This window comes from Aulostomus chinensis, chromosome 23 (assembly GCF_037954235.1).
Source record: "Aulostomus chinensis isolate RoL2024-O1b breed Wild chromosome 23, RoL_Achi_v1.0, whole genome shotgun sequence".
Taxonomy (NCBI): Eukaryota; Metazoa; Chordata; class Actinopteri; order Syngnathiformes; family Aulostomidae; genus Aulostomus; species Aulostomus chinensis.
Window position 1 is genome coordinate 115,240 of NC_141342.1, and position 14,929 is coordinate 130,168.

Genomic DNA, 14,929 nt, shown 5'->3' on the forward strand with positions numbered 1-14,929 from the left:
CATTTTTGCCTTCTCTCGCTGAGAAAACGCTATTTGTGACCTGCGACACAGAACAGCCATAACTTTTGTTCAAAGTGAGTTTTCTGTCAAGTTTCAACCTGAAAGCATAGAAAGATGCATAAACTTGAAGTTACAGCTTGATTTCAGTGAGTTTTCATCAAAATACAGGAGTTCTGCATGAAGTGTTCATTTTGGCCTTCTCTCGCTGAGAAAACACTATTTGTGACCTGTGATACAAAAATGCCATATCTTTTGTTCAAAGTGAGTTTTCAGTCAAGTTTCAACCTGAAAGCATAGAAAGATGCATAAACTTGAAGTTACAGCTTGATTTCAGTGAGTTTTCATCAAAATACAGGAGTTCTGCATGAAGTGTTCATTTTGGCCTTCTCTCGCTGAGAAAACACTATTTGTGACGTGTGATACAAAAATGCCATAACTTTTGTTCAAAGTGAGTTTTAAGTCAAGTTTCAACCTGAAAGTATAGAAAGATGCATAAACTTGAAGTTACAGCTTGATTTCAGTGAGTTTTCATCAAAATACAGGAGTTCTGCATGAAGTGTTCATTTTGGCCTTCTCTCGCTGAGAAAACACTATTTGTGACCTGTGATACAAAAATGCCATAACTTTTGTTAAAAGTGAGTTTTCAGTCAAGTTTCAACCTGAAAGCATAGAAAGATGCATAAACTTGAAGTTACAGCTTGATTTCAGTGAGTTTTCATCAAAATACAGGAGTTCTGCATGAAGTGTTCATTTTGGCCTTCTCTCGCTGAGAAAACGCTATTTGTGACCTGCGACACAGAACAGCCATAACTTTTGTTCAAAGTGAGTTTTCTGTCAAGTTTCAACCTGAAAGCATAGAAAGATGCATAAACTTGAAGTTACAGCTTGATTTCAGTGAGTTTTCATCAAAATACAGGAGTTCTGCATGAAGTGTTCATTTTGGCCTTCTCTCGCTGAGAAAACACTATTTGTGACCTATGATACAAAAATGCCATAAATTTTGTTCAAAGTAAGTTTTCAGTCAAGTTTCAACCTGAAAGCATAGAAAGATGCATAAACCTGAAGTTACAGCTTGATTTCAGTGAGTTTTCATCAAAATACAGGAGTTCTGCATGAAGTGTTCATTTTGGCCTTCTCTCGCTGAGAAAACACTATTTGTGACGTGTGATACAAAAATGCCATAACTTTTGTTCAAAGTGAGTTTTAAGTCAAGTTTCAACCTGAAAGTATAGAAAGATGCATAAACTTGAAGTTACAGCTTGATTTCAGTGAGTTTTCATCAAAATACAGGAGTTCTGCATGAAGTGTTCATTTTGGCCTTCTCTCGCTGAGAAAACACTATTTGTGACCTGTGATACAAAAATGCCATAACTTTTGTTAAAAGTGAGTTTTCAGTCAAGTTTCAACCTTAAAGCATAGAAAGATGCATAAACTTGAAGTTACAGCTTGATTTCAGTGAGTTTTCATCAAAATACAGGAGTTCTGCATGAAGTGTTCATTTTGGCCTTCTCTCGCTGAGAAAACGCTATTTGTGACCTGCGACACAGAACAGCCATAACTTTTGTTCAAAGTGAGTTTTCTGTCAAGTTTCAACCTGAAAGCATAGAAAGATGCATAAACTTGAAGTTACAGCTTGATTTCAGTGAGTTTTCATCAAAATACAGGAGTTCTGCATGAAGTGTTCATTTTGGCCTTCTCTCGCTGAGAAAACACTATTTGTGACCTATGATACAAAAATGCCATAAATTTTGTTCAAAGTAAGTTTTCAGTCAAGTTTCTACCTGAAAGCATAGAAAGATGCATAAACCTGAAGTTACAGCTTGATTTCAGTGAGTTTTCATCAAAATACAGGAGTTCTGCATGAAGTGTTCATTTTGGCTTTCTCTCGCTGAGAAAACACTATTTGTGACCTGTGATACAAAAATGCCATAACTTTTGTTCAAAGTGAGTTTTCAGTCAAGTTTCAACCTGAAAGCATAGAAAGATGCATAAACTTGAAGTTACAGCTTGATTTCAGTGAGTTTTCATCAAAATACAGGAGTTCTGCATGAATTGTTCATTTTGGCCTTCTCTCGCTGAGAAAACACTATTTGTGACCTGTGATACAAAAATGCCATAACTTTTGTTCAAAGTGAGTTTTCAGTCAAGTTTCAACCTGAAAGCATAGAAAGATGCATAAACTTGAAGTTACAGCTTGATTTCAGTGAGTTTTCATCAAAATACAGGAGTTCTGCATGAAGTGTTCATTTTGGCATTCTCTCGCTGAGAAAACACTATTTGTGACCTATGATACAAAAATGCCATAACTTTTGTTCAAAGTGAGTTTTCAGTCAAGTTTCAACCTGAAAGCATAGAAAGATGCATAAACTTGAAGTTACAGCTTGATTTCAGTGAGTTTTCATCAAAATACAGGAGTTCTGCATGAAGTGTTCATTTTGGCCTTCTCTCGCTGAGAAAACACTATTTGTGACCTGTGATACAAAAATGCCATAACTTTTGTTCAAAGTGAGTTTTCAGTCAAGTTTCAACCTGAAAGCATAGAAAGATGCATAAACTTGAAGTTACAGCTTGATTTCAGTGAGTTTTCATCAAAATACAGGAGTTCTGCATGAAGTGTTCATTTTGGCCTTCTCTCGCTGAGAAAACACTATTTGTGACCTGTGATACAAAAATGCCATAACTTTTGTTCAAAGTGAGTTTTCAGTCAAGTTTCAACCTGAAAGCATAGAAAGATGCATAAACTTGAAGTTACAGCTTGAATTCAGTGAGTTTTCATCAAAATACAGGAGTTCTGCATGAAGTGTTCATTTTGGCCTTCTCTCGCTGAGAAAACACTATTTGTGACCTGCGACACAGAACAGCCATAACTTTTGTTCAAAGTGAGTTTTCTGTCAAGTTTCAACCTGAAAGCATAGAAAGATGCATAAACTTGAAGTTACAGCTTGAATTCAGTGAGTTTTCATCAAAATACAGGAGTTCTGCATGAAGTGTTCATTTTGGCCTTCTCTCGCTGAGAAAACGCTATTTGTGACCTGCGACACAGAACAGCCATAACTTTTGTTCAAAGTGAGTTTTCTGTCAAGTTTCAACCTGAAAGCATAGAAAGATGCATAAACTTGAAGTTACAGCTTGATTTCAGTGAGTTTTCATCAAAATACAGGAGTTCTGCATGAAGTGTTCATTTTGGCCTTCTCTCGCTGAGAAAACACTATTTGTGACCTTAGATACAAAAATGCCATAACTTTTGTTCAAAGTGAGTTTTCAGTCAAGTTTCAACCTGAAAGCATAGAAAGATGCATAAACTTGAAGTTACAGCTTGATTTCAGTGAGTTTTCATCAAAATACAGGAGTTCTGCATGAAGTGTTCATTTTGGCCTTCTCTCGCTGAGAAAACACTATTTGTGACCTGTGATACAAAAATGCCATAACTTTTGTTCAAAGTGAGTTTTAAGTCAAGTTTCAACCTGAAAGTATAGAAAGATGCATAAACTTGAAGTTACAGCTTGATTTCAGTGAGTTTTCATCAAAATACAGGAGTTCTGCATGAAGTGTTCATTTTGGCCTTCTCTCGCTGAGAAAACACTATTTGTGACCTGTGATACAAAAATGCCATAACTTTTGTTCAAAGTGAGTTTTCAGTCAAGTTTCAACCTGAAAGCATAGAAAGATGCATAAACTTGAAGTTACAGCTTGATTTCAGTGAGTTTTCATCAAAATACAGGAGTTCTGCATGAAGTGTTCATTTTGGCCTTCTCTCGCTGAGAAAACGCTATTTGTGACCTGCGACACAGAACAGCCTTAACTTTTGTTCAAAGTGAGTTTTCAGTCAAGTTTCAACCTGAAAGCATAGAAAGATGCATAAATTTGAAGTTACAGCTTGAATTCAGTGAGTTTTCATCAAAATACAGGAGTTCTGCATGAAGTGTTCATTTTGGCCTTCTCTCGCAGAGAAAACGCTATTTGTGACCTGTATCACAGAACAGCCATAACTTTTGTTCAAAGTGAGTTTTCAGTCAAGTTTCAACCTGAAAGCATAGAAAGATGCATAAACTTGAAGTTACAGGTGGATTTCAGTGAGTTTTCATCAAAATACAGGAGTTCTGCATGAAGTGTTCTTTTTGGCCTTCTCTCGCTGAGAAAACACTATTTGTGACCTGTGATACAAAAATGCCATAACTTTTCTTCAAAGTGAGTTTTAAGTCAAGTTTCAACCTGAAAGCATAGAAAGATGCATAAACTTGAAGTTACAGGTGGATTTCAGTGAGTTTTCATCAAAATACAGGAGTTCTGCATGAAGTGTTCATTTTGGCCTTCTCTCGCTGAGAAAACACTATTTGTGACCTGTGATACAAAAATGCCATAACTTTTGTTCAAAGTGAGTTTTAAGTCAAGTTTCAACCTGAAAGTATAGAAAGATGCATAAACTTGAAGTTACAGCTTGATTTCAGTGAGTTTTCATCAAAATACAGGAGTTCTGCATGAAGTGTTCATTTTGGCCTTCTCTCGCTGAGAAAACACTGTTTGTGACCTGTGATACAAAAATGCCATAACTTTTGTTCAAAGTGAGTTTTCAGTCAAGTTTCAACCTGAAAGCATAGAAAGATGCATAAACTTGAAGTTACAGCTTGATTTCAGTGAGTTTTCATCAAAATACAGGAGTTCTGCATGAAGTGTTCATTTTGGCCTTCTCTCGCTGAGAAAACGCTATTTGTGACCTGCGACACAGAACAGCCATAACTTTTGTTCAAAGTGAGTTTTCTGTCAAGTTTCAACCTGAAAGCATAGAAAGATGCATAAACTTGAAGTTACAGCTTGATTTCAGTGAGTTTTCATCAAAATACAGGAGTTCTGCATGAAGTGTTCATTTTGGCCTTCTCTCGCTGAGAAAACACTATTTGTGACCTGTGATACAAAAATGCCATAACTTTTGTTCAAAGTGAGTTTTCAGTCAAGTTTCAACCTGAAAGCATAGAAAGATGCATAAACTTGAAGTTACAGCTTGATTTCAGTGAGTTTTCATCAAAATACAGGAGTTCTGCATGAAGTGTTCATTTTGGCCTTCTCTCGCTGAGAAAACACTATTTGTGACCTGTGATACAAAAATGCCATAACTTTTGTTCAAAGTGAGTTTTAAGTCAAGTTTCAACCTGAAAGTATAGAAAGATGCATAAACTTGAAGTTACAGCTTGATTTCAGTGAGTTTTCATCAAAATACAGGAGTTCTGCATGAAGTGTTCATTTTGGCCTTCTCTCGCTGAGAAAACACTATTTGTGACCTGTGATACAAAAATGCCATAACTTTTGTTCAAAGTGAGTTTTCAGTCAAGTTTCAACCTGAAAGCATAGAAAGATGCATAAACTTGAAGTTACAGCTTGATTTCAGTGAGTTTTCATCAAAATACAGGAGTTCTGCATGAAGTGTTCATTTTGGCCTTCTCTCGCTGAGAAAACGCTATTTGTGACCTGCGACACAGAACAGCCTTAACTTTTGTTCAAAGTGAGTTTTCAGTCAAAATTCAACCTGAAAGCATAGAAAGATGCATAAACTTGAAGTTACAGCTTGAATTCAGTGAGTTTTCATCAAAATACAGGAGTTCTGCATGAAGTGTTCATTTTGGCCTTCTCTCGCAGAGAAAACGCTATTTGTGACCTGTGACACAGAACAGCCATAACTTTTGTTCAAAGTGAGTTTTCAGTCAAGTTTCAACCTGAAAGCATAGAAAGATGCATAAACTTGAAGTTACAGGTGGATTTCAGTGAGTTTTCATCAAAATACAGGAGTTCTGCATGAAGTGTTCTTTTTGGCCTTCTCTCGCTGAGAAAACACTATTTGTGACCTGTGATACAAAAATGCCATAACTTTTCTTAAAAGTGAGTTTTAAGTCAAGTTTCAACCTGAAAGCATAGAAAGATGCATAAACTTGAAGTTACAGGTGGATTTCAGTGAGTTTTCATCAAAATACAGGAGTTCTGCATGAAGTGTTCATTTTGGCCTTCTCTCGCTGAGAAAACACTATTTGTGACCTGTGATACAAAAATGCCATAACTTTTTTTAAAAGTGAGTTTTCAGTCAAGTTTCAACCTGAAAGCATAGAAAGATGCATAAACTTGAAGTTACAGCTTGATTTCAGTGAGTTTTCATCAAAATACAGGAGTTCTGCATGAAGTGTTCATTTTGGCCTTCTCTCGCTGAGAAAACACTATTTGTGACCTGTGATACAAAAATGCCATAACTTTTGTTCAAAGTGAGTTTTCAGTCAAGTTTCAACCTGAAAGCATAGAAAGATGCATAAACTTGAAGTTACAGCTTGATTTCAGTGAGTTTTCATCAAAATACAGGAGTTCTGCATGAAGTGTTCATTTTGGCCTTCTCTCGCTGAGAAAACACTATTTGTGACCTGTGATACAAAAATGCCATAACTTTTGTTCAAAGTGAGTTTTCAGTCAAGTTTCAACCTGAAAGCATAGAAAGATGCATAAACTTGAAGTTACAGCTTGATTTCAGTGAGTTTTCATCAAAATACAGGAGTTCTGCATGAAGTGTTCATTTTGGCCTTCTCTCACTGAGAAAACACTATTTGTGACCTGTGATACAAAAATGCCATAACTTTTGTTCAAAGTGAGTTTTCAGTAAAGTTTCAACCTGAAAGCAAAGAAAGATGCATAACCTTGAAGTTACAGCTTGATTTCAGTGAGTTTTCATCAAAATACAGGAGTTCTGCATGAAGTGTTCATTTTGGCCTTCTCTCGCTTAGAAAACGCTATTTGTGACCTGCGACACAGAACAGCCATAACTTTTGTTCAAAGTGAGTTTTCTGTCAAGTTTCAACCTGAAAGCATAGAAAGATGCATAAACTTGAAGTTACAGCTTGATTTCAGTGAGTTTTCATCAAAATACAGGAGTTCTGCATGAAGTGTTCATTTTGGCCTTCTCTCGCTGAGAAAACACTATTTGTGACCTGTGATACAAAAATGCCATAACTTTTGTTCAAAGTGAGTTTTCAGTCAAGTTTCAACCTGAAAGCATAGAAAGATGCATAAACTTGAAGTTACAGCTTGATTTCAGTGAGTTTTCATCAAAATACAGGAGTTCTGCATGAAGTGTTCATTTTGGCCTTCTCTCGCTGAGAAAACACTATTTGTGACCTGTGATACAAAAATGCCATAACTTTTGTTCAAAGTGAGTTTTAAGTCAAGTTTCAACCTGAAAGTATAGAAAGATGCATAAACTTGAAGTTACAGCTTGATTTCAGTGAGTTTTCATCAAAATACAGGAGTTCTGCATGAAGTGTTCATTTTGGCCTTCTCTCGCTGAGAAAACACTATTTGTGACCTGTGATACAAAAATGCCATAACTTTTGTTCAAAGTGAGTTTTCAGTCAAGTTTCAACCTGAAAGCATAGAAAGATGCATAAACTTGAAGTTACAGCTTGATTTCAGTGAGTTTTCATCAAAATACAGGAGTTCTGCATGAAGTGTTCATTTTGGCCTTCTCTCGCTGAGAAAACGCTATTTGTGACCTGCGACACAGAACAGCCTTAACTTTTGTTCAAAGTGAGTTTTCAGTCAAAATTCAACCTGAAAGCATAGAAAGATGCATAAACTTGAAGTTACAGCTTGAATTCAGTGAGTTTTCATCAAAATACAGGAGTTCTGCATGAAGTGTTCATTTTGGCCTTCTCTCGCAGAGAAAACGCTATTTGTGACCTGTGACACAGAACAGCCATAACTTTTGTTCAAAGTGAGTTTTCAGTCAAGTTTCAACCTGAAAGCATAGAAAGATGCATAAACTTGAAGTTACAGGTGGATTTCAGTGAGTTTTCATCAAAATACAGGAGTTCTGCATGAAGGGTTCTTTTTGGCCTTCTCTCGCTGAGAAAACACTATTTGTGACCTGTGATACAAAAATGCCATAACTTTTCTTAAAAGTGAGTTTTAAGTCAAGTTTCAACCTGAAAGCATAGAAAGATGCATAAACTTGAAGTTACAGGTGGATTTCAGTGAGTTTTCATCAAAATACAGGAGTTCTGCATGAAGTGTTCATTTTGGCCTTCTCTCGCTGAGAAAACACTATTTGTGACCTGTGATACAAAAATGCCATAACTTTTTTTAAAAGTGAGTTTTCAGTCAAGTTTCAACCTGAAAGCATAGAAAGATGCATAAACTTGAAGTTACAGCTTGATTTCAGTGAGTTTTCATCAAAATACAGGAGTTCTGCATGAAGTGTTCATTTTGGCCTTCTCTCGCTGAGAAAACACTATTTGTGACCTGTGATACAAAAATGCCATAACTTTTGTTCAAAGTGAGTTTTCAGTCAAGTTTCAACCTGAAAGCATAGAAAGATGCATAAACTTGAAGTTACAGCTTGATTTCAGTGAGTTTTCATCAAAATACAGGAGTTCTGCATGAAGTGTTCATTTTGGCCTTCTCTCGCTGAGAAAACACTATTTGTGACCTGTGATACAAAAATGCCATAACTTTTCTTCAAAGTGAGTTTTCAGTCAAGTTTCAACCTGAAAGCATAGAAAGATGCATAAACTTGAAGTTACAGCTTGATTTCAGTGAGTTTTCATCAAAATACAGGAGTTCTGCATGAAGTGTTCATTTTGGCCTTCTCTCACTGAGAAAACACTATTTGTGACCTGTGATACAAAAATGCCATAACTTTTGTTCAAAGTGAGTTTTCAGTCAAGTTTCAACCTGAAAGCAAAGAAAGATGCATAACCTTGAAGTTACAGCTTGATTTCAGTGAGTTTTCATCAAAATACAGGAGTTCTGCATGAAGTGTTCATTTTGGCCTTCTCTCGCTTAGAAAACACTATTTGTGACCTGTGATACAAAAATGCCATAACTTTTTTTAAAAGTGAGTTTTCAGTCAAGTTTCAACCTGAAAGCATAGAAAGATGCATAAACTTGAAGTTACAGCTTGATTTCAGTGAGTTTTCATCAAAATACAGGAGTTCTGCATGAAGTGTTCTTTTTGGCCTTCTCTCGCTGAGAAAACACTATTTGTGACCTGTGATACAAAAATGCCATAACTTTTCTTAAAAGTGAGTTTTAAGTCAAGTTTCAACCTGAAAGCATAGAAAGATGCATAAACTTGAAGTTACAGGTGGATTTCAGTGAGTTTTCATCAAAATACAGGAGTTCTGCATGAAGTGTTCATTTTGGCCTTCTCTCGCTGAGAAAACACTATTTGTGACCTGTGATACAAAAATGCCATAACTTTTTTTAAAAGTGAGTTTTCAGTCAAGTTTCAACCTGAAAGCATAGAAAGATGCATAAACTTGAAGTTACAGCTTGATTTCAGTGAGTTTTCATCAAAATACAGGAGTTCTGCATGAAGTGTTCATTTTGGCCTTCTCTCGCTGAGAAAACACTATTTGTGACCTGTGATAAAAAAATGCCATAACTTTTGTTCAAAGTGAGTTTGAAGTCAAGTTTCAACCTGAAAGTATAGAAAGATGCATAAACTTGAAGTTACAGCTTGATTTCAGTGAGTTTTCATCAAAATACAGGAGTTCTGCATGAAGTGTTCATTTTGGCCTTCTCTCGCTGAGAAAACACTGTTTTTGACCTGTGATACAAAAATGCCATAACTTTTGTTCAAAGTGAGTTTTCAGTCAAGTTTCAACCTGAAAGCATAGAAAGATGCATAAACTTGAAGTTACAGCTTGATTTCAGTGAGTTTTCATCAAAATACAGGAGTTCTGCATGAAGTGTTCATTTTGGCCTTCTCTCGCTGAGAAAACGCTATTTGTGACCTGCGACACAGAACAGCCATAACTTTTGTTCAAAGTGAGTTTTCTGTCAAGTTTCAACCTGAAAGCATAGAAAGATGCATAAACTTGAAGTTACAGCTTGATTTCAGTGAGTTTTCATCAAAATACAGGAGTTCTGCATGAAGTGTTCATTTTGGCCTTCTCTCGCTGAGAAAACACTATTTGTGACCTGTGATACAAAAATGCCATAACTTTTGTTCAAAGTGAGTTTTCAGTCAGGTTTCAACCTGAAAGCATAGAAAGATGCATAAACTTGAAGTTACAGCTTGATTTCAGTGAGTTTTCATCAAAATACAGGAGTTCTGCATGAAGTGTTCATTTTGGCCTTCTCTCGCTGAGAAAACACTATTTGTGACCTGTGATACAAAAATGCCATAACTTTTGTTCAAAGTGAGTTTTAAGTCAAGTTTCAACCTGAAAGCATAGAAAGATGCATAAACTTGAAGTTACAGCTTGATTTCAGTGAGTTTTCATCAAAATACAGGAGTTCTGCATGAAGTGTTCATTTTGGCCTTCTCTCGCTGAGAAAACGCTATTTGTGACCTGCGACACAGAACAGCCTTAACTTTTGTTCAAAGTGAGTTTTCAGTCAAAATTCAACCTGAAAGCATAGAAAGATGCATAAACTTGAAGTTACAGCTTGAATTCAGTGAGTTTTCATCAAAATACAGGAGTTCTGCATGAAGTGTTCATTTTGGCCTTCTCTCGCAGAGAAAACGCTATTTGTGACCTGTGACACAGAACAGCCATAACTTTTGTTCAAAGTGAGTTTTCAGTCAAGTTTCAACCTGAAAGCATAGAAAGATGCATAAACTTGAAGTTACAGGTGGATTTCAGTGAGTTTTCATCAAAATACAGGAGTTCTGCATGAAGTGTTCTTTTTGGCCTTCTCTCGCTGAGAAAACACTATTTGTGACCTGTGATACAAAAATGCCATAACTTTTCTTAAAAGTGAGTTTTAAGTCAAGTTTCAACCTGAAAGCATAGAAAGATGCATAAACTTGAAGTTACAGGTGGATTTCAGTGAGTTTTCATCAAAATACAGGAGTTCTGCATGAAGTGTTCATTTTGGCCTTCTCTCGCTGAGAAAACACTATTTGTGACCTGTGATACAAAAATGCCATAACTTTTTTTAAAAGTGAGTTTTCAGTCAAGTTTCAACCTGAAAGCATAGAAAGATGCATAAACTTGAAGTTACAGCTTGATTTCAGTGAGTTTTCATCAAAATACAGGAGTTCTGCATGAAGTGTTCATTTTGGCCTTCTCTCGCTGAGAAAACACTATTTGTGACCTGTGATACAAAAATGCCATAACTTTTGTTCAAAGTGAGTTTTCAGTCAAGTTTCAACCTGAAAGCATAGAAAGATGCATAAACTTGAAGTTACAGCTTGATTTCAGTGAGTTTTCATCAAAATACAGGAGTTCTGCATGAAGTGTTCATTTTGGCCTTCTCTCGCTGAGAAAACACTATTTGTGACCTGTGATACAAAAATGCCATAACTTTTCTTCAAAGTGAGTTTTCAGTCAAGTTTCAACCTGAAAGCATAGAAAGATGCATAAACTTGAAGTTACAGCTTGATTTCAGTGAGTTTTCATCAAAATACAGGAGTTCTGCATGAAGTGTTCATTTTGGCCTTCTCTCACTGAGAAAACACTATTTGTGACCTGTGATACAAAAATGCCATAACTTTTGTTCAAAGTGAGTTTTCAGTCAAGTTTCAACCTGAAAGCAAAGAAAGATGCATAACCTTGAAGTTACAGCTTGATTTCAGTGAGTTTTCATCAAAATACAGGAGTTCTGCATGAAGTGTTCATTTTGGCCTTCTCTCGCTTAGAAAACACTATTTGTGACCTGTGATACAAAAATGCCATAACTTTTTTTAAAAGTGAGTTTTCAGTCAAGTTTCAACCTGAAAGCATAGAAAGATGCATAAACTTGAAGTTACAGCTTGATGTCAGTGAGTTTTCATCAAAATACAGGAGTTCTGCATGAAGTGTTCATTTTGGCCTTCTCTCGCTGAGAAAACACTATTTGTGACCTGTGATACAAAAATGCCATAACTTTTGTTCAAAGTGAGTTTTAAGTCAAGTTTCAACCTGAAAGTATAGAAAGATGCATAAACTTGAAGTTACAGCTTGATTTCAGTGAGTTTTCATCAAAATACAGGAGTTCTGCATGAAGTGTTCATTTTGGCCTTCTCTCGCTGAGAAAACACTATTTGTGACCTGTGATACAAAAATGCCATAACTTTTGTTCAAAGTGAGTTTTCAGTCAAGTTTCAACCTGAAAGCATAGAAAGATGCATAAACTTGAAGTTACAGCTTGATTTCAGTGAGTTTTCATCAAAATACAGGAGTTCTGCATGAAGTGTTCATTTTGGCCTTCTCTCGCTGAGAAAACGCTATTTGTGACCTGCGACACAGAACAGCCTTAACTTTTGTTCAAAGTGAGTTTTCAGTCAAAATTCAACCTGAAAGCATAGAAAGATGCATAAACTTGAAGTTACAGCTTGAATTCAGTGAGTTTTCATCAAAATACAGGAGTTCTGCATGAAGTGTTCATTTTGGCCTTCTCTCGCAGAGAAAACGCTATTTGTGACCTGTGACACAGAACAGCCATAACTTTTGTTCAAAGTGAGTTTTCAGTCAAGTTTCAACCTGAAAGCATAGAAAGATGCATAAACTTGAAGTTACAGGTGGATTTCAGTGAGTTTTCATCAAAATACAGGAGTTCTGAATGAAGTGTTCTTTTTGGCCTTCTCTCGCTGAGAAAACACTATTTGTGACCTGTGATACAAAAATGCCATAACTTTTCTTAAAAGTGAGTTTTAAGTCAAGTTTCAACCTGAAAGCATAGAAAGATGCATAAACTTGAAGTTACAGGTGGATTTCAGTGAGTTTTCATCAAAATACAGGAGTTCTGCATGAAGTGTTCATTTTGGCCTTCTCTCGCTGAGAAAACACTATTTGTGACCTGTGATACAAAAATGCCATAACTTTTTTTAAAAGTGAGTTTTCAGTCAAGTTTCAACCTGAAAGCATAGAAAGATGCATAAACTTGAAGTTACAGCTTGATTTCAGTGAGTTTTCATCAAAATACAGGAGTTCTGCATGAAGTGTTCATTTTGGCCTTCTCTCGCTGAGAAAACACTATTTGTGACCTGTGATACAAAAATGCCATAACTTTTGTTCAAAGTGAGTTTTCAGTCAAGTTTCAACCTGAAAGCATAGAAAGATGAGTAAACTTGAAGTTACAGCTTGATTTCAGTGAGTTTTCATCAAAATACAGGAGTTCTGCATGAAGTGTTCATTTTGGCCTTCTCTCGCTGAGAAAACACTATTTGTGACCTGTGATACAAAAATGCCATAACTTTTGTTCAAAGTGAGTTTTCAGTCAAGTTTCAACCTGAAAGCATAGAAAGATGCATAAACTTGAAGTTACAGCTTGATTTCAGTGAGTTTTCATCAAAATACAGGAGTTCTGCATGAAGTGTTCATTTTGGCCTTCTCTCACTGAGAAAACACTATTTGTGACCTGTGATACAAAAATGCCATAACTTTTGTTCAAAGTGAGTTTTCAGTCAAGTTTCAACCTGAAAGCAAAGAAAGATGCATAACCTTGAAGTTACAGCTTGATTTCAGTGAGTTTTCATCAAAATACAGGAGTTCTGCATGAAGTGTTCATTTTGGCCTTCTCTCGCTTAGAAAACACTATTTGTGACCTGTGATACAAAAATGCCATAACTTTTTTTAAAAGTGAGTTTTCAGTCAAGTTTAAACCTGAAAGCATAGAAAGATGCATAAACTTGAAGTTACAGCTTGATTTCAGTGAGTTTTCATCAAAATACAGGAGTTCTGCATGAAGTGTTCATTTTGGCCTTCTCTCGCTGAGAAAACACTATTTGTGACCTGTGATACAAAAATGCCATAACTTTTGTTCAAAGTGAGTTTTCAGTCAAGTTTCAACCTGAAAGCAAAGAAAGATGCATAACCTTGAAGTTACAGCTTGATTTCAGTGAGTTTTCATCAAAATACAGGAGTTCTGCATGAAGTGTTCATTTTGGCCTTCTCTCGCTTAGAAAACACTATTTGTGACCTGTGATACAAAATTGCCATAACTTTTTTTAAAAGTGAGTTTTCAGTCAAGTTTCAACCTGAAAGCATAGAAAGATGCATAAACTTGAAGTTACAGCTTGATGTCAGTGAGTTTTCATCAAAATACAGGAGTTCTGCATGAAGTGTTCATTTTGGCCTTCTCTCGCTGAGAAAACACTATTTGTGACCTGTGATACAAAAATGCCATAACTTTTGTTCAAAGTGAGTTTTCAGTCAAGTTTCAACCTGAAAGCATAGAAAGATGCATAAACTTGAAGTTACAGCTTGATTTCAGTGAGTTTTCATCAAAATACAGGAGTTCTGCATGAAGTGTTCATTTTGGCCTTCTCTCGCTGAGAAAACACTATTTGTGACCTGTGATACAAAAATGCCATAACTTTTGTTCAAAGTGAGTTTTCAGTCAAGTTTCAACCTGAAAGTATAGAAAGATGCATAAACTTGAAGTTACAGCTTGATTTCAGTGAGTTTTCATCAAAATACAGGAGTTCTGCATGAAGTGTTCATTTTGGCCTTCTCTCGCTGAGAAAACACTATTTGTGACCTGTGATACAAAAATGCCATAACTTTTGTTCAAAGTGAGTTTTCAGTCAAGTTTCAACCTGAAAGCATAGAAAGATGCATAAACTTGAAGTTACAGCTTGATTTCAGTGAGTTTTCATCAAAATACAGGAGTTCTGCATGAAGTGTTCATTTTGGCCTTCTCTCGCTGAGAAAACGCTATTTGTGACCTGCGACACAGAACAGCCTTAACTTTTGTTCAAAGTGAGTTTTCAGTCAAAATTCAACCTGAAAGCATAGAAAGATGCATAAACTTGAAGTTACAGCTTGAATTCAGTGAGTTTTCATCAAAATACAGGAGTTCTGCATGAAGTGTTCATTTTGGCCTTCTCTCGCTGAGAAAACACTATTTGTGACCTGTGATACAAAAATGCCATAACTTTTTTTAAAAGTGAGTTTTCAGTCAAGTTTCAACCTGAAAGCATAGAAAGATGCATAAACTTGAAGTTACAGCTTGATTTCAGTGAGTTTTC